This window comes from Sminthopsis crassicaudata, chromosome 1 (genome assembly GCF_048593235.1).
Source record: "Sminthopsis crassicaudata isolate SCR6 chromosome 1, ASM4859323v1, whole genome shotgun sequence".
NCBI lineage: Eukaryota > Metazoa > Chordata > Mammalia > Dasyuromorphia > Dasyuridae > Sminthopsis > Sminthopsis crassicaudata.
The window spans coordinates 179,567,702-179,593,200 of NC_133617.1; the positions used below are offsets into that span (position 1 = coordinate 179,567,702).

Sequence of the window (25,499 nt, forward strand, 5' to 3'; positions counted from 1 at the left end):
AGCTGTGATCTTTTTTGTTGTTTGAATTGATAGGCATTGATAAAGTGAAGGTTGTTATCAAATAACATAACAAAACCTAAAATTTTAACTTCCTTATCAGAATGGGATTTTGAACAAAAACAGGAATCGCTCTTCTTTTATAAGCCTCAGGTATTATTACTGGCTTGTGAATAAATAGAGAGCTGCTGCTATTCCTTTCAGCTTCAGACAGCTTTCATAAAAACTAAATTCATCTAAAATATTTTTATAACAGAAAATATTGGTTGCCATGTTTTTGGCTTAAGTAAGACATTTTTATTCCAACTCATAATCTGCAGACTGTCCAATCCACCTCCAGGCTATTTTTAGTCATCTTGCATTAAGAGAATTTTTTAATAAAGAGAGCAAATATTTTTATTATTTCATTGACATAAGCAGTTCAAGTTATTTTAACAGCTTTCAGAAATTAAAACTCATAATTCAGATTAAAGTTGGTCAATTAATTTAAATGCACCCTTAAGGAAACTAAATCTGTATATTACTAAGATAGTAAAACAAGAATGTGCCATTAGTTTCTGAGATGAACACTATGACTTGAATCTGTAACTATTTCTTCCTGCTAGTCTAAAAGCTATGCATAATTCTCATATACTGTTTCACGATCTAGGATATTGGAGGCAGTTGTTTTCAGATGAGGAAGGATTAAATTACAAATAAGAGAGATCTGGCACTGTCTCTTTAAAAGTGAGACTATCTCATGCAAATAAAAGCTTAGTCAAAGAGGAGTACAGCTTTCATGAAGCAGTAAGCAAATGTGTAGTACTATAGTACTATTCACAAACCAGATATTACATTCACACACGGACAAGGCAAACTTTAAAAGGCAAAGAAATGTCTAGTAAAGCTTCCATTCTGTCCCCTACTACCATTGTACTCCTGGATTCGGGGAAGCTTCCTACCTAACATATGTCCTGGATCACTTAGCTATCAGGAACATATAAAGAATTCCACACATTAAATTTTATTGGCTGCATGTTTGTAGGATTAGAAATATTGTATCAAGAATGGTTTTATATTTTAAAATAATTTGCTGTAAAATAGTAATTTCCAAAAGCATAACTCCATAATATCCCATTTGAGTCCTCTGTTCATTTCCCCACCACCACTTTGTCCCCTTGTCTCTTTTGTGCCTATTTCTAGATTGCATCAAATTTTGCCTGTAAAGGGATGAAGTTTTTTTTAAAGAAATAATTATTTTCTTCTACTTCTGTGTTCTAGTTCATGACCCCCCCATTTGCACACACAATAGGACTCCCCCTGCCCCTGTGAAGAAACTCTACCCCGATGAGGAAATTGTACTAAGATCTTGATGAGTTAATGTTTTCATCAAAGCAGTAGAGGGAGCACAAGTGTGCTGAATGTAATAATTGTATGGGTATCCAATTTAATAGCACTTTAAAAATCTGTTTATTAGCAGTCACCAGATAGGTATGCTTTGTTTAATTATTGACAGAGATATGGAGTTAAAATATTTACTACCAGGTTATAGCAGTTGGAGATTGGGACTGATGTAGGTTTCTTTTCAAATTTAAGGCTCAGCACATATACCTATTTAGAGTTTTTATTTAAATTCTTTGATGGAATTTGGATCTTATTCTGGCATTCAACTCCCAAATTCACAACACACCCAAACCAAACACTGCAATTTTGAATGGGCTTTCCTTAAAAATAAAGTTAATTCATAAACACAATCAACCTTATCTCATTTTAACTGAAGAACTTGGAGCAAAAAATACATTTACATAAGCAAACACCAGATCAAAATCATGTTGTTTATAATGAAATATTATTTTAAGAATACATAAGACCATTTGGACCATTTAACTTCAAAGTACATGATAATAATTTATTTTATGTTTATATAGCACCTTATACACTTAGAATGCCTTCTTACTTTTCACCCTTATAGTCTTTTGAGATAAAACAAAATGATAGATGAGGCAGTTGAGGTTAGATAATTTAGGCAAGATTACAAAGAAGCCTCATAACTTTCTGGAAAACCCATATCTACTGAGTAGTGATTCATTTGGATTTTTTCATTATACCTATATCAAATTCATTTCCTACTGATCTGTTCAAGAGGCCTGGGTTCAAATCTTGACTCTAAAATTATCATTATCTTCATAAGGTAGTCATTTGAACCCTCTGAACATCTTTCTTTCTTTCATCTATATTTCCCTGAGGGAACTAGTCTGACTATTTAGATGGTGAATATTTATTGTGATGAATGAGGATGTCTCTGAAGAACATCAGTCCTATACTCCTGCTCAAATCCTATTTAGTTCCTGAATCACTTTCACAGCAGTACTCAGATTCATTGGGTAATGGGGTCATGAAAGGTCAATTCAACAAACTAATATAAACTGCAAACTATACATTTAATTTTTTGTTTGTTTTTTTTAGAAAACAGAGAGCAATTGATCAATACTTTACTTGTGATTCAAAAACTCAATTACTAATTTGAAAAAGTTAAAAATATAGGCCATATCATATATGTATCTTTCCTCATTAAATTGATATAAAATTACATTAGCAAACTCTTGTGTTGTTTAGCTGGTAAACATATATTTATTTTTATCTATTTTTAATTGCTGAAAATAATTTCCTCCTAACTGAGTATAAGCAATGCCAAGTTTCTGCCTGCAGCAATTTGCTATGGCTGTATAATAAACCTCAGCAAGCAAGACTTTATCATGGAAATATTGACAGACCCTTAACTATGCTATAATAAGTAGGGTGTTATCCTACATGTGTCATTACAAAATATGAGCAAGTCATAATGCCCATGGAAAACAAATACACTTTCCTTAGATTACACTCCCAAATAGAACTAGGCTGACTAAAAAAAGCAAAACATTAAAAAAAAAAAAAAAAAAAAAAAAAAAACCACAACACAATAGACACTAAGGTCAAAATCACCACACCCAGACTGAAGTAGTCGGGTTGTATGCTTGGCATAAGGGAAGCTTAGGGAACATGCTTATGAATCATTTTCCTTTCATCATCTACCCATAATGTGGGACAACAGGCTGCTGGGTAATGAAAATGACATCACTAATACTTAAAATTAAAATATTTTATATAAGATAATTTCCACACACTTCATGTTTCAATAGTGTTGACCTTAGGGTTAATTTAAAATAAGTATATGTTTGCAATTAAAAACATATACACTTGGAATTTGTAAAAGTTCTAAATGTCACATTGGCTCATGATTAATATTGAGAGTTGGAAGATAGCCCAGGGATTGCCAAGGAACCCAGAGAATGGTGTATGGAATCCAGACTGGGAGATTTGGGTTCTCATCATATCTCTGTCTACAGAGTAAGATCTGGTCCATGTTAAATAATCATACCTCCAATATCTTCAGTTCCCTCAGTTTCCCTAAATGTAATATAGATATATCTATATCTATCTATCTATATAGATATTTATATCTATATCTATATCTATATCTATATCTATATCTATAAATAAATTGTTTTCTATTATACTATATTTTGGGGACCTGAGATGAACATAATAGTATGTAAGGGCCAAACGATACTACTTCTGAACAGGTTTTGGTCTGTCAGAATTTTTGTGACTTCTCCATGACTCACAATTAGTGGGTCTCATGCTTAGAGCTTTTGAAAAAAAAAAGCTTAAATTCCATAAGCTCTTAACTGCCACAACATATTTTTTTTTAAAACAAATTGAATTTACTTGCTAGGTTTTGGGCACAGTACCAGCTACTCAGCAACTTGGGGAGATTGATGTACAAACCTTTCCTCCATTTAGAAAGCATAGGCCCTCTAGATTTACAGCTGTTCATGCTGCTTTAGGTTGAATGGTCTTGGGCTTATACCTTCTAGTAACAGATGGTTTATGCACTGTGCTGATAATGAAAATGAAATAATTTGCCTCCTAACTAGAAAAGAGAACAAAACCACCAGAAGGGGAAAAAAAAAGATTGTGGTTTCTGTTGTTGTCATGGTATATTTTTTAACCTTTCTAATGAATTTCAGTCCCATGTGAGATTTGGAAAGAAAAGAGGCAAAAGTTTTAAATTACTCTTTGATTTTAGAAGCAAGTTCTAGATAAATTTTCATTCAAACACACACAGAAACACAAACTGTACTCAAATTTAAATATAAGTTAGTAGCCCTTAAAATGCTAGGATTTCTAAATATTAAAAATCACATCATAAAAAAAAGTGGAAGCAGTTCATATAGATCATTTTGTTTTCATGAAAGTGAAAGGGTTTTGTACAAATAAAATTAATGCATAGCACAATAAATGAAGTACATAGGCAAAGAATCTTTGTATCAAACATTTCTTATAAGGGTTTGGTATCAGTAAGTTTTTACGTACCTACTATGTGTCATTAACTGTGCCAAACACTGGGGATAAAAAGAGACTAAGAAAGATTGATTGGACAGGTAAGAGGAAAACCAGGAAAGAAGAATATGGAAATCTAGAGAAGAGAGAGTATCTAGAAGAGGGTGCTAAACAATGGCAGAAGCTGTAGAAAGGTTAAGAAAGATGAGAATTGAGAAAATACTGTTAGATTTTGCAATTAAGAATTTGGTAACTTTTTGAATAGTAGTTTAAATCAAATGATGAGTTTGGATGAGAGATTGCAGAAGAGACTGAGAAAAGAAAAAAAAAAAAAGAAGAGAGGAAATATTCAAGCTAAATAGAAAATTTGTAGATATAAGGCCAAAAGTTATTCCCTAATCAAGAGATATAAGCAATTATCAAAAGAATACTTGCAAATTAATAGTCATATGCTAAATGTTTCAAACAAAAAAAAAGCCCATCAAAATAGTTCTGAGGTTTCACCCATATTCAGAAAATTGACATGGTTAATAAAAGATGGGAACAATAAATGTTGGAGTGAGTGTGAAAAATAAAGACTACTAATACATGTTAGTGGAGGTATGAATCTGCACAATTCTAGAAAGTATAATTCCAAATTTATGCAAAGAAAGTGGCTAAAATGTCCATACCCTTTGATCCTAGAATCATTCCACTAACAAAATAAAAGCAAAATAATAATAACAATAACAGCACTTTTTGTCATCATAGCAAAGTAGATTTCCATCAATTGGAGAAGAGTTTAACAAGTTGTAGTATATGAATACCATGAAATATTATTGAATGCAAGAAGATATGAATATAAATAAATACAGAAAAGCACAAAAAGGCATTAACTGATACAAAATGAAGTAAACAGAGCCAGCAAAATAATATACATAATGACTACATCAGTGTAAATGAGAGGAACTATAGCAAAATGACAACAAGTAGACTTGTCCCCAAAGACGAGATATGAGAAGTGACTTCACAGGTATGGAAAGTATATATAATGTCAGATTGTTTTTAATGGATTGACTAGCTTTGTGGATTTTTCGCTTCTATTTTTTTAATTCTTTATTACAAAAGATAGCTTTTGGGTGAGAGTGGTGAGAGTTATAGGAAAAATCTAGGCAATGTAAAAATTAAAAATATTAGTAAAGTGTCATTTAAAAACAACAAAATAAACCATCAGATTCTATAATCTTAATCTTTTAATATAGCTCTTTTGCACAAAGGAAAAACAGGGAGCATTTCAAGGTTTAGAATGAGGGAGTTGAACTTTACTTGTTATTGGCTAGGAGTATTTTGAAAGCTACTCAAGTATTCCATTAAAATCTTGGCATTATGCTACTACAAAAGAAGTCCATTCTTCAAATTCAAATCAAAGACAAAAGATACTATTGGACTACTAGAAGAGGCATAATTTAAATGCAAGCAACCTTTTGATGTTTTAAAAATAAAAAGAACAGGTAAAAATGCCGAGTATTAAATATTTGATGGAACTAGATGTGTTTAATTCTTCTGACATTGAAATGAATGGTTATAAGTTGTCAATGCAGTGCGATATTTCCTTTTCTTCCTGATTTGACTTCATCCACCAAAAACCTCCTGAATGAGGGTTACAACTGGAATGCCATTTGCATGGTCCAGTGGGAGAAAAGAAAAAGACATTGGACTGAAAAATCAGTAGACCCATTCTTTCTTCAGCTCCAGCATTCATTTGTTATGAGACTTCAAACATATCCCTTTACTTTTATGAATTACAACTTTCTCATCTGAAAAATTAAAGGTTTGGATAAGTTGGACTTTAATGTTCTTCCAGTACCTACAACCTTTAGGCCTCCACTATTCTCTATCTTTTTATTTTTAAAATATAGAAGCAATGTGTTACAATGGTGAGAATATTAAGCTTGAAGTCAGAAAGATTTATTTGTTTTCCAATACTAACTACTTGGCCCTAGGCAAATCACCTAACCTATGTGAACTTCAAACAATCTCCTTACCCATTAAGTCATAGAAAAGTTCAGAGAAAATTTCTTACACTAACAGATTCAGCTATACCTTAACTACTCTTAAAATATTTGCCACCATAAAAATTTGGAAATTGAAGTATTGTCCATCAGGTTGGAGAACAGCAAAACAAGTTAAGATATATGATTGTGGTGGAATACTATTATGCTATAAGAAACCACAAGCAGGATGCTCTCATAAAAATTTTATGTGACTTATATGTCTTATTATAAGACTTACATGAACTATTGCAAAATGAAGTGAGCAGAACCAGAACTCTGTACATAATAGTAGCAATATTGTAAAATGATCAACTCATAATGTCTTAGTCTCTGTAATACAATGATCCAAGAAAATTCCAAAGAACTCATGATGAAAAATCTTATCTACTCTGAGATAAAGAACTGATGGACTCTGAATGCAGATAGAGGCATACTTTTTAAACTTAATTTTTCTATTTTTCTTTTTTTTTTTTTGGCAGATGTTATATATCGCTTGGAAGTCAATTTTTTTTTAAAGAATGAATGTCAAGATTTGTTTTTACTTGTAATTGAAAAAATATAAGAATTTTTTAAAAAATAAAATATTTGTCACTAAATATCAATCATCACTAAAATTTAATTTCTTCCTTTCTCTTCTTTTCAACAACTTTTTAGAGAAGAATCCTTTGGCAAATTTATATATTCAGAAATACTGCCCATGTCAGGATTACTAAGATCGTCACACAGTATCTTTCATACTTGAAGAACCACTACTGGAGTCTGTAAAATAAGTAAGTTTAACCACTATTTCATGGAAAAGATGTATAATACTCCTAAGATTGATTACTGAAGATACAGATTTGCTTTGTATCTGTGGCATGGACACAGGAAGAGATAGCTACTACCACTGATGCTGTTTGTCAGAGAATAATAGCCTTCAGCCTTACTGTAAATTATAAACAATCCCTTTCTAAGTACAAAATGAATGCAAAGAACAGGGGACCCTGTCAGCTACAATGTGAGTAAATCAAGTAGAAGAAGACAAATTATTCACTAACACCACTATAGCCAAATTTTTATTCAGTTAGTGGTACTGTCGTTAGATTGCTTTTGTTCTTTGTCAGAGAGCTGGGAGAAATTAATACATTATAATTATAATAAATGTGCAGTGGTATCTCAGTAGCATCTCCTTTTTAAGCCAAGCACATTAAATTATCTCTCTTCCACTTGCCCCCCCCCCCCCCTCACCCTAGGCTTAAAATGGATTGCACAGAAATGAATAGTAAGAAAATTCCTCTCCTGGGGCTAACATTTTCCCAGTTGATTTCATCATTTTATTCCCAACCCACAACCGTGCCCCCTTTCCCCTGCAGTGACTCATATTAAATTTAAGGCATCCTAGATGGCCCAGAATCTCTTTAATGTCCTCATGTACATTCTTGTGCCAAGATGAGAAGTTGTTCCTGAGGCTGATCTAAGCAAACAGGCTACCCTCCCCCTTCTCCCCACCTCCGTATCTTGTAAGATCAGTGAGGAGTTAATTTTCCTAGATACATAGTGGTGATTCATGATTGTTTATCTCAGTTCAGGATCAGGTTCTTAGGAACCTAGTTCGACCCTTTTTGTAGAAACGAATACATCACAGAAAAATGTTGGCAGGTCTCTGTGTGCAATCAGGGCAGAGGAATTTATACCACATTCAGCCCTTTGATTTTCACAGATCTCACTGTGGGTGGGGTTTCCACTTTTGTGCTTTGACAAATGGGCCAATATTTAACCCCTTTATGTGTTTCTGCACGAATCTCTACATATGACTCTTGATTTATCATGGGTCAACTGCAAATTCATTCATTTAGTAAGCATTTATCGAATGCTTCTTGATTCAGAGCAGGAGACCAGCACTAGAAATGTACAAAAATAGTTGAAGGCACAGATCTTTTCTTTGAAAAGCTAACTGTGATGCATATAGGACATACCTGCGGATACAGGAAACAGCTAGAAGATGTTACAAAAGAAGCATATTTGTGACATTATGGCACAGATTGAATTCATAAATACTGAGAAAATTCATAGAAAATCAAGGGAGAATATTATCGACAAGTGAGATAAGCCAGGAAAAGCTTATTCTACAAGGAGAGTCTTAGACTGAACTTGTAAAGGAAGTTTATAATTTGAATTAGAGATGGAGAGATAGTATGACATAGTGAGGACTGGGAAGTTAAATGACCTGTAACCCTGAGCAAAGCAATTCTTCTCTGGGTCTCAATTTATTCATCTCTGACATGGACTGGATAATCTGTGAGTGAGAGACCAATGAATGAGAAGAGGCAGAGGTACATAGAGACTCATTAAGGCTGATTAAATAATCTAATAATAATAAAATAATAAATAATAATAATAATAAAAGCTTTATGTTATTCAACAATGTTGTTCAAAGAGAGGCCATTATTTTTTTTTTTTTGAGGCAATGGGTTTTTTTTTTAAAGATTAATAGGCACTTAAACTTTTTGAATTAGAGTTGGGGAAACATTATGGAGGAAAAATCAAGAAGATTTAGAAGATATAATGGTCTGCCATTATATGGCATTATATGGTCATAGCTCCAAGAATTAAATCCGTGGAGAGTGAAAGACCAATGTCTCCTTAACAAGGGTAGGAAAGTTTAAATCAGTATCTCTAATTTGGAGGCAAAGTTGATGACTTCATCTCTTGTTGAAATAGCTTCAGTGAGCAGTGTTTACTAATTAACTGAATTAAATGATGAGTATTTAATTGGCAAAGTTGGTGAATTTAGTTCTAGTTAAAAGAACTTCAGTGAACAATGTTTATTAATTCCATGCATGAAATGATGACATTGTCATCAACCCTATCATTCACTTAGCAAACAGTGTCTGAGCAAGTCTTTTAGAACTTCTGTGTGAATCAAAGACAATGTTTTTTTTTGTTGTTTTGTTTTTGTTTTGCATTGTTCCATTTGACCTATTACACAGATATAGAAGCTGGGGGAATAAATGGAATACACCAACACAGAAAGGAGAAAGAAGGTAGTTGAACCTGTTCTTTCGCCTAACTCTGGCACATAAGGGAGGTTGAGGGAAGAAGTATAAAGATATCAAGGAAGGAGCGAGAAAACAAACATCCACTGAATCTCCCCCTTTTCTGAACCAGCCAAAAAAAGAGTTGAATTCATGCATATACTCAAAAGTTTTGATGCAGAAATACATCATACTCAATAGGGAAGCAAGTAGAAATGGGAGTATGTAGGAGAGAGGATGTTGTTATAAGGGAAGATAATACAGTGATAGGTGATAGAGCAGATAAAACAAAATAAGCTTCCTGATCCATAAAGTGCAATTAAAATGAAAAAAAAAATGAAACTAAGGGGTGGGTGCCCACTGTCTGGGAAATAATTGAACAAATTATGGGATAGGTATGGAAAGGAATACTATTGTACTCTTCTGCCTTTGAAATCATAGTGCCACTATGACACTAAATTAGAAGACAACATCATCAGATGAGAAGAAATTAAACTAGGAATTATGAGACTTGGGTTCTGATGAGTCATTAAAAAATAACAAGCCAACATTAATACAGGGCTTAATGGTTTGCAAATTCTTTACAATTACCCAATGAACTAAATAGTGCAAATATTTTGTCTTCAATTTCATAGATGAGAAAACTGAGGTTCTTAGAGATTAAGTAATTTGGGCATTCTGGATTTCTGCTTCCTCACTTGTATAATGTATTAAGGTATCTTTTAAAGTCCTTCTAGTTCTAAAAATTTATAATTCTAGATATAAGATGGGGAACATCTGACTTGGCAGTATTTAGTGTGAAAAAATAATCTGAGAACTTTAATCAACCATTAGGCTAATATAAAAGAACAGTATAACTTATAAAAATTGAGGAAAATTGATCCTGCGTCAATAGAAAAATTACTAGAAGTAATAGTCCCACCCCACTCTATTCTATTTAGTCCACTAAGACGTTTTCAATTCTGGTTTCCAATTTTCAAAGACAATATAGAGCAAGCTAAAGTAAATCCTCAGAGAATGAAATTCAAGATGGTGATGGATCTGGAAACTGTCATAGAAGAAATGATTAAAGCAGTGGTCCTCAAGCTTTTTAAATAGGGGGCTAGTTCACTGTCCCTCAGACTGTTGGAGAGCCGGACTATATTAAAAACAAAAACTCACACTCTGTTTCTGCCCCTCAACCCATTTGCCATAACCCAGTGGGCCGTATAAATGTCCTCAGTGGGCCGCATCTGGCCTGCAGGCCGTAGTTTGAGAACCTCTGGAAAAAAAAAAATTAACTACATCTATTTCATTTTGCATGAAGAATTACTTCTAAAGGAAGATGTGATCATTTTCTTTAGCACTGTGTAGAAGGTTCAGCCAAATAATCTCTAAGATAGTTTCTAAAACTAAATATGACTATTCTATAAATTCTGATCTCTCTTCCACCATTTTTCCTTCATTTCACAGAATTCCAGAACTAATAGTTAGAAGGGACTCAGAGATTTAACTCATGTCTGATTAGGAATTGGCTCTACAACATTATGGATTATTTAGAACAACATACAAAAACATGGCCATTGACTTTGATTTATCCTATTCTAAACCAATATTTGAGTCCCAAATTGAACAAACTACATCTGATGGCAACTCTCCTATTATTGTTGAAGCTACCATCACACTCCCAATATACCTAATTTACAGTTTAAATATGGTCAAAATTTCACTTGCACTCACCTCAGATATTTTAATGGCCAGATTTCATGACTGTTATCTTCATAATATCTCTTATGTATATAGGACATATTCTCTACTCACATAACCACCATCAACAGACATTCATTATCATATCTCATACTTGAATTATTGTTGATTGTTCTCTCTGCTTCAAGTATTGCCTGACCACTTTAGTTCATCCACCATTTACTGGACAAACTAATTTTCCTAAAATTTAGTTCTAGCTGTGCTATTCCCTACTCAATAAAAATTTCAGTGGCTTTCTATTACCTCTAGGAGTGTGTGTGTGTGTGTCTGTATGTGAACACATACATAAAATATAACATATAGACATAAATATATACTTTCCTCTATTTACTTTTTACAGCCCTTCCTAACTTTTTTAAAAATTTTTTCTTTCTAATTTTACTCCGTCTATCACAATCTGTGATTCAGTCAAACTGTTCTCTTTGCTTCTCACACAGGACACACTGAATCCCCTCTGGATCTTTGCTTTGCTTTCCCCAATGCCTATAAGGCACTTCATTTTTGCATCTCTTTTAGAATTCCATTCTTTACTCAAGATGTAATCTCAATATCACTTTTTCCATGAACCTTTCCTGATTCCATTAACTATTAATGCCCTTCCTCTCTAACCATGCACCTTACCTAGAACTTCATTGTATTAATTTTTTTTTTCTCTTTACATTTATTTTGTATATTCTTACATACATTCATGTTATCTAAACTGTTGGAATGCAGGCTCTTTGCAGAAGTAATAGTTTTATATATATAAAATTTGTATTCCCAGTGCTCAATAATGATTATTGTTGATTGGTCTGGGGTGCACATCTATAAAATGAAAGGATTATTCTAGAATCCATCTCAAGTCCCTTCCTTCTCTCCTTTTGTGATCTTTTTGAGATCCTTCTGGTTCTTCTTTCTATGATACAATCACTATTTTTTATGTCTGGTTGTTCAACCTTTTCTGAGTCTATCTGTTCTCCAAATCATTGCTTAGCCCTCTCCCATAATTCTGCTCACATTATAGACTGCTAAATGCCTAGAAAATCAACCAAATCTCATCTAGGACATTCCTCTGATTTCCACTGTTCCCTTAAACTTAGTCATGTTAAAAGTGAGCAGAAGCTCTGGTGCTTCTTCCAGGCTGTCAAGACTTTAGAGAAAGGGTTGAAAACAACGCATGAAACCGGAGGGTCATCCAAGTTTAATAAATTGATGCTTGCCACCAGAAGACTGTTTCCAGGTGATGAATTATTTTGGCTGTTTCTGTCATACATATGACATATATGGCTCTCATAAAGTGTCTCTCAGTCCCATTCAGTGCCCTTCCACTTCCAAAATGCCAGTGGTTTGTTGGCAGAACAGGGGAAGGGGACAAATAAAAATTCCATTTTTATACCATCTACAACCATTTATTTCACTGTTGGCACTCTTAACATGGGATTTCTGTCCAACAACAAATGACCTGGCACACCACTAGAGGAACTGAACCCCATCCATATTGAATATTTTTGCTTTAAGTGAAATCAGAAACCCTAAAGTATTTACAAGTAAAATGAAAGACAACCCACAGGCTCACCTCAGAGAGGTTAAATAGAACCAGAAAAAGGCTAACAGATCATTGGATATATCCTCAGAGGACAATTTTAAGAAAAGCAGGAACAAGAATTGCATAGGTTAAGAAAGCATGAAATGTATTCTGCACAAGCACATTGATCAAACCCTACCTATCTATATCAAATTCAATCATTATTCTCTGTCCCTTATGTCATTTCCCTTTCAGCTGAGCAGATCAAAGAAAGTGCCAATAAGATGGAATTTGAGCTAAGCATTCAGAAATGGATAGGGTTTCTTAAAAAAAAAAACCAACTAATTTTATCCTGAACTTAAGAAACATCAAATGAATTGACTTTCCCTTTCTCTCTCTCTCTCTTTCTCTCTCTGTCTCTGTCTATCTCTTTCTCTCTGTGTGCATTTTATATACATACATATACAAGCACATATATAAATATATACAAACATGCATACATGAAATATATATATATATACATACACATATAAATTAGACACAGAAAAAGAATATTGTACATAATGTCTATTATGTACTGCTTCTTTTAAAGTATAATAAATTTAACTTGTATTTTTCAAAGCTATACTACTTAACTGTTTTCTTTCTGCCCTTCATTGTTCTCCTTTCTAAAATAGTTTTCACTGGGACAATTAGGTGGTACAGTGCATAGAGCACCAGCTCTAGAGTCAGGAGGACCTGAATTCAAAACAAGCCTCAGATACTTGCTAACTGAATAAGTTATTTAATTCTGATTGCTTCCAATAAATTACTTATTAATCCAGAAAATAAGTATCACTGAGCCTCTTTTCTTTTGCTATATTATCCTCATCCATATTTTATCTTAAAAAAAGACACACACACACACACACACACACACACACACACACACACACACACACAAGCAGGGCAGGAAATCTTGAAGACAGGAAATCCAGGATTTTTGATCTATGGGAAGATGGTAAATAGCTTCACTGAGGTAAATTTACTGAGGCAAATGACCTCACTGAGTCTTTGTCCTCATTTGTAAAATAGGAGTAATACCCATAATATTTATCTTATAGGGTTCATTATATTCAAGTAAATTAACAAAGATGAAATGCTTTGAAACTTTATAATGTTATATCAATGTCAGTTGTATCATTATTGTTTGGCCATAGTATATGATATATATGTGAATAATAAAAGAAAAGTTGAACCTTGTTCTGTGGGTGTACAATAGAATAGCATGATTAGAACTGAATTGAGGGAAATTTAATCTAGTAGTAGTGTGCTACAAAATCAGAGGAGCAAGGAGATAAGTTTGTAGGATATTGTAGTCATCCTGGAAAGAGATAATGGATAGTAAGGCTATTACTTGTGACACAATGAGAGGTCATCATGAGAAATCAATGGCTATGGCCATGATTCAAAGATCTGGATAGACAAAATACTCACAAGTCATGCAGGTAGTAAAGGATCCAACAGTGTTGGAAGAGAGCTAGAAATATTCAGACAATCTAAGGGAAAAGGCAGGGGAGGAAATGGAGAATAATCCAAGTCAGATAAAACAAGATATCAAAGGAAGAGACAGAAAAGATAGAAAATGAAAACTAGGCAAGGGAGCAGCATAGTAAACTCAGTAGGCTACAGGGTATCCAAATTACCATGGATTTACACAATTTCCCTTTGAGTCATAAGTAAAGGATATTTTCTACAACCCTTAGATATTAAAAGAGATATCATGGTGGAATATGGAAGCCAATCACAGAGATTATCAATTGTGGTAGCAATGTGATTGGAAAAGAGAGAACGTTCAAGCAGTTTTGAGGATATACATTTTCCACATATGATTAAGATGGTTAATTAGCTATAGCAGCTAGGGAGAGAGGGAAATCAAAGGTATATATTATTAATTAGACTTAGGAAAGTACTGACATTATTAATAGAAATAAGGAAGCCAAGCTAAATGGTCAGAACTTGAACTAGCAGGAGCTAATATAGTTTCTTAAGCAAGGGAGTAATATGATTTTGGGAGGTTCATTAGGTACCAATGTGGAAGATGGATTGAAGCTTTGAGAGAGAATGTTTAAGAAGCATGACCTGATGAACACCTGTATAGATGGTGGCTCTAAGATTCAAGTGACTAGAGAAGTAGCAAGTAAATAACAAGAGGAATTAAAATAAAGGTTGTTTTTTAAAAAACATAACAGTCTCAAATGAATGGCCAGAGTAATAAAATCACCAATCAAGCCATGTACAACAATGTAATTAGTTCAATACAACTTAGTAAACATCTATCATGTGCAAGGCCCTATATTAGATGCTGAGGACCCAGAGATGAAAAATAACACTTAATTCCTATCATTAAGAACTTTATAGCCAAATAATGGAAGGTGGGGGGTGTAATTCTTTAAGGAAGCATTATTTTGTCACTTTGAATATCCCACAAAATGTCACTATTACCATATGTCACCTATTTAAATTTTATTCTTACAAATTGAAAATACAGGGGGAGAAAAGATGAGGGAGAGGGTGGGGTACAGGCAGAAGGCAACAAGGGGAGTGAATGTTATGGTCCACATTTAGTTTCTGCCCTCTCTGGGTGCAGGTGTGTAAAAAAGTTATTTTAAAACAATACTTTAATATACATATAATTCTACTATTTATTAAAGACAAAAGCAAATTGGCATATTAAAAAAAGAATAAACATGAGGAAAAGTTGATCACTAGCCTTTTTTTACATTTTAATTTATTAATTTAATATTTTTCCTGATTACATTCAAAGCAATTTCTCTTTTTTTACATTTTTCAGATTTTTGATTTCTAGGTTCTTTCCCTTATCCCTACCAACAATTAAGAAATCATATGTGAAATTCTGTAAAAGTCAAGTGAAAGAAAACATAAATGTCCCACCCTAATGAAAATAAAAACTTTCAAAAATATAATTCAAAAATAAAATATTTATTTCATAATTTTTTCAAAGTTTATATAGGACTTCTCTATGACTAATAAAATATTCAGTGATGTAAATGTTCCATGTGTAGTTGATAAAAATGTATATTCCTTGCTTTTCAATAAATAAATATTCCTGGCTTAGTTCAGAGATTCTCAGCATAAAAAGGTTTATGATAATTTTTTTCAGTCACATCAGAACTGAAATTTAAAGTATAGAGGGGTTCTGATCTAAATTCTTAGGGCTTGGTCTAGTATAAATAGCATTGGGTTTTTAGTAAGAAAACTTGAGTATGAATATCAATACTACTTCTAATTAGTTATATGACCATGAATAAATTTATTAACATTTTTGGGTCTCAATTTGCTTACCTATCAATAAGGAGGTTGTAATAGATAATACCTCAGATAATAGATAATTTCTCAGATCTCTTCTATCCCATGATCCTACCCACACCAGTGAAGAACAATGGCTCTTTGAAATAATATCACTATTTTTATTGTTATGATTATTGTACTAATAACTTAATTTTCTGTTTTAGTCATACTAATAAGTTTTTTTAAACTGGAGTTTAACAATACCAAATCTTTGAAAATTCTTTCTTCGTTAAAGTTCAAAATCATGTGGATATTTTATTCAGCATTATATGGGAATGTAGTATGGCATAGTAGATAGAAAAATAAATATCTAATCAGATAGATTCTGAGTTAAATTCCATCTCAGACATTTGCCATTTGTGTACTTGTTCAGTAGTTTTGGTTGTGTTCAACTTTCAAAACTCCATATAAGGTTTTCTTGAAAAAGATATGGGTTTATCATTTCCTTCTCTAGTTGATTTTATAATGAGGAAACTGAGGCAAACAAGCATAAATGATTTGTCTTGGGTATCAGCTAATAAGTGTCTGAGACCAAATTTGAAATCATATAAAGGAGTCTTCCTGACTCCAAGCCTAGTATCCCACTCACTGTGAACCATTCATATAAACCTGACCAAATCACTGAACTTTTCTTTATCTCAGTTGCCTCATATGTAAAATTAATATATGGGTTAATATGACTGAATTCTAATATTCCTTACAGCACTATCATTCTCATAGTAAAAACTAAATAAAATAGAAACTGTTTATGCAATTTAAACAAAATAATTTTATATAATTGTTAAATTTAATTGGTTTAATGTTGTACAAGTCTTTTTATTGATGTTTTTACTTATATAATTGAGTATATAAAGCTCTAATGTTATTAACTTTTTTCTTCATATAAATGTATAATTTTTCCCTTTCTAAAAGTAGCTACTATATTATCTGGTACATATATTTAAAAGATATATTTTTGGCATATTATGCCTTTAAGAATAATATAATTTCTTTAACCTTAGCACTTTCAAATTTTAATTGAATTTTGACAAATATCATCAAAGTACTTTAGATTTTCTTGAGTTATTTGCAAAGTAATCATTTTAATTTATATTTCCTGTTAAATACTTCTACGCAGCTAGGTGGTACAGCAAATAGAGCTGTGGGCCTGGAGACAAGAAGACCAGAGCACAAATCTGGCCTCACCTATTTACTGGGCATGTGACTCTGGTCAAGTCACTTAACTTATGTTTGCCTATTTCAAATATGAAATGGGGTTAATAGTATTACCTACCTGTTAGAGTTATAAGGATCAACTAAGATAATTTTGCAAAGCACTTAACACAATATCTGGTGCATAGTATATGTTTAATAAAGCTTGTTCTCTTCTTGATTCCCTCCCAAAGTATTCTTTTCATTAGGTACATTACCCACAGATATCACATTTTTTAAATTATGTTTTTAATACATTTGTAATGTTATTTTTTCTTTTTATAGGAAAATTTAAGCCATTTATGTTTAACTTTTCTATTGTTACATTTAATGCATGATTTATCATGAAAGAAATACATACTTTCTTATTTCATCCTTTCTATAATAATATCTAGTGTTAAAAAACAATACAGATCTGGTGTGCTATTTGTAATATGCATGAATGTGTACAAAAATGTACACATACACAGAGACACACACACACACACACACATACACACATACTATTATTTGCCAAGGACAATTGTTTTTTGTAGGTTTTTCTCTTCTGCTCTCTCTGCCTTATTTTTCTGACTTTTTAGTTATCTTCTTTTTATACTAATAGCCTTTTATTTTTCAAAATACATGCAAAGAGAGTTTTCACCATTTATTCTTGCAAAACCTTGTGTTCTAATTTTTTGTCTTTTCCCCTCTCTTCCTCTTCCCCTAGAAAGCAAGTAATCCAATAAACATGTGTATATTTGCACATTTATCATGCTGCACAAGAAAAATTAGATCAAAAGGAAAACATGATAAAGAAAAAGATAAGTAAGCAAACAACCAGCACCAAAAAAAATGAAAATACTATATTTTAATCCACATTCAGTCTCCATAATCCTCTCTCTGGATGCAAATGGATCTTGGCCTCAATCACTTCATTGTTGAAAAGAGCCATATCCATCACAGCTGATCATCACACAATCTTGTAGTTGCAGTGTACAGTGTTTTCTAGGTTCCACTCACTTCATTTAGCACCAGTTCATGTAAGTCTCTCCAGGCCTCTCTGAAATCATCCTGTTGATTGTTTCTTTTTGAACAATAATCCATTTAATTCATATATCACAACTTATTCAGCCATTCCCCAACTGATGAGCATCTACTCAGTTTCCAGTTTCTTGCCACTACAAAAAGGGCTGCTACAACCATTTTTGCATATATGGGTCTCTTTCCCTTTTTTATGATCTCTTTGGGATCCAGACTGAGTAGAGACACTGCTGAATCAAACAGTATGCACAGTTTGATAGCCCTTTGGATATAGTTCCAAATTGCTCTCCAGAATGGTTGGATCAGTTCACAACTACATCAACAATGATTTAATGTCCCAGTTTTCCCATATCCCCTCTAACATTTATCATTATCTTTTCCTATCACCATAGTCAATATGGGAGGTATGAAGTGGTGCCTCAGAATTGTCTTAATTTGTATTTTTCTAATCAATAGTGATTGAGAGCATTTGTTTTTCATATGACTAGAAATGGCTTTAGTTTCTTTATCTGAAAATTGCCTGTTCATATCCTTTGACCATTTATCACTTGGAGAATGGCTTATAATCTCACAAAGTTGAGTCAATTTTCTATATATATTCAAAATGAGGCTTTTATCAGAAAACTTGGATGTAAGTTTTTTCTCAATTTTCTGTTTCCCTTCTAATCTTGGTTGCTTTGATTTCTTTGTACAAAAACTTTTAAATTAATATAATCAAAATTATCTGTTTTGCATGTCATGTTTTTCTAGTTCTTCTTTGGCCATAAATTACTTCCTTCTCCACAGGTCTAAGAGATACCCTTGTTCTCCTAATTTGCTTATAATATCACCTTTTATATCTAAATGATGAACACATTTCAACCATATCTTGGTATTAGGTGTTGTTCAGTACCTAGATTCTGACATACAATTTTCCAATTTTCCCACAAATTTCTTGTCAAATAGTGAAATTTTATCCCAGAAGCTGGAATCTTTGAGTTTATTATATCTTGTGAACCTAATAAATTCCGCTCTATTTCTTAGCCAGTTCCAAATGTTTGGTTATTTTAAATGTGTTTTTAATTATGTTTTACTCGTCATCCCTTTATTTCCCTTTCTTACTCTTTAAATCTCTTTTGCCTTTCTCAAATCCTTTTCCTTATAGTATTCTTTCTTCTTTTCCTCTTACTTACTCTTTTTTTTTTTCTTGCTGAGGCAATTGGGGTTAAGTGACTTGCCCAGAGTCACACAGCTAGGAAGTGTTAAGTGTCTGAGGCCACATTTCAACTCAGGTCCTCCTGACTTCAGGGCTAGTACTCTAACCACTTCACCAAGTAGCAGCTCCTCTTATTACTTATTCTTTTATTTTTCCAAGACAAAGTTCATGTAATAAATGTGATCACGGTCACAGAAGGTGAAAATGTAATGTAAATCATGGGCACATTATTCATCCAATCAGAACAAGATTGCCTTATATATAATTTTCATTAAGTGGCAATCCAATCTGTTTAAAAATTCCTGAAACACCCTTTCAACATTTTGGGCAACTCTATTAGTGAATTTTTTAAAGTTATAATTAGTATGGCCTTTTGTCAATATTTCCTCTTATCCCTTCTACTTCCTCCCCTTTTCTAGTCTCTTCTCTCTGAGAGAAATTTCTGTTTACAATACATTTATCTTATATGTAAAAGATAGATGGGTGATGAAGTTGATAGAACAGTGGGGCCAATGGATGTGTGTTTTTGCCAAATCCATTAGCCTCTGCTTTCCTCAGCTATAAAATGAGGATAACAAAAGCACTTCCTCCCAGGTAGTTGTGAGGATCCAATGACATATTTGCAAAAATTGCTTGGTATAATGAATGATATATAATAGGCACTATTTAAGTGCTTATTCCTTTTCCTTATGTACATAATTATTTACATCTTAATTCTTCTATTAGAATAAAAGTTTTTCAAGAACAAGGATTATATTTTTAATCTCTCTTTGTATATCTAGAAATTAACATAGTGCCTGAAACACAGTAAATACTTCATAAATGTTTATCAACTAAATCTATCTCTCTGTATCTTCAATTCATCTCTTAGGAATCAAGTAGAACTGGTTTAATTGCACTTTAACATGTTAGTCTTTAAAGTACTTAAAGACTTTTCTCATGGCGCCTCCCAAGTCATCTTATTCTTCCCTCAAGTTCAATACCCACATTTCGTTCAACTGACCTTAATTTTGGTAGTTTCCAGTTTCTTTACCATCCTAGTAGTCTTCATCTGAATGAGCTTCTAGTTTGGTAATATGCCTTCTAAAATGTGGTTCTCAGAACTGAATATGCTTCAGGTGTGGACTGACTAAAGCAAAGTAAAAAGGATTATGACCTCCTAATACTCTCTGGAGAACAAAGAGGAGGAAGAGGAAGAGGAAGAGTAGGAAGAAGAGGAGGAGGGGAAGGAGCAAGAAGAAAAGGAGGAGGAAGAGGAAGAGGATGAAGAAGAGGAGGAGGGGAAGCAGGAGGGGGAAAAGAAGAAGAAAGAGGAGGAGGAGGAGGGGGAATTGGAAGAGGAGGAGAAATAGAAGGAAGAGGAGGAGGAAGAGGAGGAGAAGGTAGAGGGGGAAGAAGAGAAGGAGGAAGAGAAGGAGAAAGAGAAGGAGGAGAAAGAAGAGAAGAAAGAGGAAGAGGAGAAGGAAGAAGAGGAGGAGGAGGAGGAAGAGGAAGACTTTAGTGGGAGACTCAATCTGTGATTTCACTAACAAAGAAATAGAAGATAAGGAAAGTGACTCAACCAATGTAAGTCTGCACTTTCTTTGCCATTTGTGTTCTTCAATAAAACTTATATTTAAATAGTTAATCACAATGGAAACGTTAATGGAAGAATGAACATAGAGGATAAGGGTTAGGGGCTGGTCCTATAATTTCACTGGAATATGGAATGTTCTATTGAGGAAATACCATCCATGAATGCAGGTTAAGTAATTTATAGTCTTTAAAAACTGCCTAAACACTGAAAAAAATAATGACTTGTCCAGAGTTATGCAACTAAACTTGAGGCAAGACTTCAATCCAGATCATTCTGGCACCAAGGCCAGTTTTCTATCTATTACAATATGTGCATATGTGTATATATGTGTCTATGTGTATAGGTATGTATGTATGTATGTATTTTATGCCTACATAGGTATGTATGTGTATTCATCGACCCAGACTCTCCCTCCCTCACACAGTCCATAGACCCAAATACCTTATCTCAGAAATTATCTTACTATCCGTTTACTTCCCAAATTAAGCTTATTCTTTTGAATCCTGTATTTCCTCCTTCCCCCCCCCCATTTTAACAGTTTTATTTAAAGTTTTTGAGATTCCAATTCCATTCCTTTTTCCTTTTCTCCATGAGATGGCAATCAGATATAGATTATACAGCAATTATATAAAACATTTTTATATTAGTCATTTTGTACAAATAGAGTTGAATAAAAGGGGAAAAATGAAAGAAAGTGAAAAACAGCAAGTTTTAGTCTGTATTCAATCAATATAGGTTCTTTCTCTGGAGGTGGATAGTGTGCTTCATAATTAGTCCTTGGGGAGTATCTTACATCATTGTATTTCTGAGAAGAGGTAAGTCATTCATAGTTCTTTATTATACAATAATGCTATTACTGTGTACAATGTTCTCCTAGTTCTATTCACTTAACTATGCATCAATTCATAGAAATCTTTCCAGATTTTTTTGAAACCATCATATTTATTATTTCTTATAGAACAATAATATTCCACTATAAACATATACTATAGCTTCTTTAGCCATTCTCCAATCCATAGGCATTCCTTTGATTTCCAATTCTTAAATACCACAAAAAAGCCTCTATAAATATTTTTGTACAAATAGGTCCTTTTTGAATTTGTGGCTATATTTCAGATATACACATAGCAGTACTGCTAGATCAGAGGATATAAAGGTTTTTTTTTTTTTTTTTTTTTTTTTTTTTAGTTTTTTGAGCATAATTCCAAATTGCTCTTCAGACTAGTTGGATCAGTTCATAATTCCACCAACAATGCATTAATATCCCATTTTTTTCCATATCTTCTCCAACATCCAATATCTAACATTTTCCTTTCTTGTCATACTGGCCACTCTGAGAGGTGTGAGATATTTTGATTTGTATTTCTCTGATCAATAATAATTTATAGTACTTTTTTTTCAAATGCCTGTGGATAGCTTTGATTTCTTTGTCTGAAAACTGTCTGTTTGTATCCTTTGAACATTTATTAATTTGAGAATGACTTATATCTTTATAACTTTGACTTAATCATATATATATTTGAGAAATGAGGCCTTTCTCAGAGATATTCATTGTACCATTTTCTCCTCAGTTTTCTGCTTTTCTTATAATTTTGATTGTATTTGTTGGGTTTTTTGGTGCAAAAACATTTTAACTTATATAATGAAAATTATTTATTTCACAGTTTGTAATGATGCTCCTATTTCTTTGGTCCTAAATTCTTCCAATATCCAAAAACCTGATAGATTCCATATTCTCTTAATTTGCTTGTGGTATTATCATTTATGTATGAATTATGTACCTACTTAACTAATCTTATTATATACTGTGAGGGATATTGATTTATATGATTTCTGCCATATTGTTTTCCAGTTTTCTTAGCAATTTTTGTCAAATAATAAATTTTTGTTCCAAAAGTGTGGATCTTTGGGTTTGTCATATCCCAGATCACTATATCATTTACTGTAATATAATCTGTATATAATCTCTTCCACTGATCCACAACTATTTCTTAACCAATATCAGATTGTAAATACAATTTGAGATGTGATGTGGATAGACCTCTTTTTTCTCTTATTTTTTTCATTGATTCCTTTGGTATCCTTAAGTTTTTGTTTTTCCAGGTGGATCTTATTTTTTTCTAGTTCTGTAAAATAATTTTAATAGTTTTATTGGTATAGTATTGAATAAATAAAGTAATTTAAGTAGAAATGTCATTTTTATTATGTTGGTTCAACCTACCCATGAGCAATTAATATTTTCCCAATTGTTTAGATCTAATTTTTTTATATGAAATGTGTTTTCTAGTTGTATTCATATAGTTCCTGGGTTTTGTCTGGACAGTATACACCCAAGGATTTAAATTGTCCACAGTTATTTGTAAATGGGATTTTTCTTTCTATCTCTTGCTGCTGGGGTTTGTTGGTAAAAAAATAGAAATGCTAATGATTTATGTGAGTTTTTTTTTTCTGTATACTGCAACTTTGCTAAAGTTAATTATTTCAAGCAGTTTTTTTAACTGATTCTCAATTTTCTAAATATGGCCTTTAATCATTTGCAAAGAGATATAGTTTTGTTTGTTCAGTGCCTATTCCAACTCCTTTCATTTCTTTTCTTCTCTTATTGCTAGAACTAATATTTCTACTATAGTAGTAAATAGTAAAGGTGATAGTTGACATCTCTGCTTCACTCCTGATTGCACTGTGAAAGCTTCTAGCTTATCTCAATTATACATAATGCTTTCTTATGTTTTTTTAAGAGAAATATTATTTATGCTCTTTTAAGATAAGCTCCATTTATTCCTATGCTATCTAGTGTTTTTATGGTAGTGGTTGTTGTTTATTAAGAATGGGCATTATATTTTATCAAAAGCACTTTCTGTATCTATTTAAATAATCAGTTGGTTTTGTTATCAACATGGTAAATTTACTGATAGTTTTCTTAATATTGAAGCAGACCTGCATTCCTCATATAAATCTCACCTCATCACAATGTATGATGCTTGTGATTTATTACTAGAATCTCTTTGGTAGCATTTTGTTTAAAAGTTTTGCACCAATATTCTCTAGGGAATTTGGGTATAATTTTCTTTCTCTGTTTTGATTCTTCTTAGTTTAGCTATCAGCACCATATCTTTGTCATACTGTATCATAAAAGGATTTTGATAGGACTCTTTCTTGACCTATTTTTTCCAAGTAGTTTATAATATAGGGATTAATTGTTCTTTAAATGTTTTGGGAAAGTTGCTTTTAAATTCATCTGGTCCTCAGGATTTTTTCTTATGAAGTTCATTGATGGTTTGTTTAATTTATTTTTTCTAAGATTGAGTTATTAAGTATTTTATTTCTTCTATTAATCTAGATAAATTATATTTCCATAGATATTCATCCATTTCATTTAGATTTTCAAATACATTGGCATATAATTGGGCAAAGTAGCACCTAACAATTATCTTAATTTCCTCTTCATTCATAGTTAATTCACCCTTTTGTTTTTGAAACTAATAATTTGGTTTTCTTCTTTCCTTTTTTTTTTTAAATAAAATTAACCGGATCTGAAGGTGACCTGGCTGTGACATCTGTCACCTCAGTGATCACTAGGAATTATTCAGCTATCTGACTGGCTAGGCAGGTGTTCCCTTCCTCCCCTCACTACTCCATGTGTATCCCTCCTGAAGAATTGAAGAGGACAACCTTCCCTAATAGAGGCATACTGTTCTTAGGTATATGAGTAGCTGTTCTTCCCTGCTAGAACAAGCTCCCAGGTCCATTTGTTGCAGAACGTAGGGTAGTCAAGCTTCCAAGACTCCAGACACATCCAAATGAGGTGCTGCATGTGGCAGTCTGTCTGCATCCTTTATATAAAATTGATTAATTAATCAATTAATTTAATTAACCGATAGTTTATCTATTTTATTGTTTATTTTTTCATAAAACTAGTCTAGTCTTATTAGTTCAATGGTTTTCTTAGTATCTATTTGGGGATTTTTAATTTGTTTTATACAAGTATCATTTTCCCATCTAGGGATGTAAATAGTTTAACCCTTAAATAATATTTTTTTTCTTTCCTGTTTATCTTTCTATGCTGACTGTAGCTCCTTGATACTTGAATTATTTTGTTTTGCTTTGTTTTTTTTCTGGTTATTTTTTCCTTGAGATTATAGTTCTGAAGTTTTGCAACTATGTTTCTTGTGTTTTTCCTTGAGGAAACTCTTCCCAGAAGTGATTTATGGATACTTTCAATGACTATTTTGCCCTCTTGTTCTAGTATATCAGGGAAATTTTCCTCGATGATCTCTTAAATGCTAACCAGACTCTTCTTTTGATCATGGCCTTCAGGTAGAGCAGAAATTTTTAAATTATCTCTCCTGGATCTATTTCCCAGATCCATTGTTTTTCCAGTGAAGTATTTTTACATTTTCTTCCATTTTCCCCATTCTTTTTAGTTCATGTGACTGATTTATTATGTTTCATAGAACAATTAGCTTTAATTTGCCCAATTCTAATTTTTAAAATATATTTTTCTTCA

The 25,499-nt window shown here is 32.6% G+C and overlaps 1 long non-coding RNA gene across 3 annotated transcripts in view; it reads left to right on the plus strand.

Annotated features, from left to right (window-relative positions):
• LOC141545305 (uncharacterized) overlaps positions 1-25,499 on the plus strand; it is a 156,674-nt gene that overhangs the window by 1,533 nt on the left and 129,642 nt on the right. For all 3 annotated transcript variants that reach the window (XR_012482981.1, XR_012482985.1, XR_012482987.1), the window contains exon 2: positions 7,047-7,162. This is a non-coding gene — a long non-coding RNA (uncharacterized LOC141545305). The remainder of the gene's footprint in view (positions 1-7,046; positions 7,163-25,499) is intronic.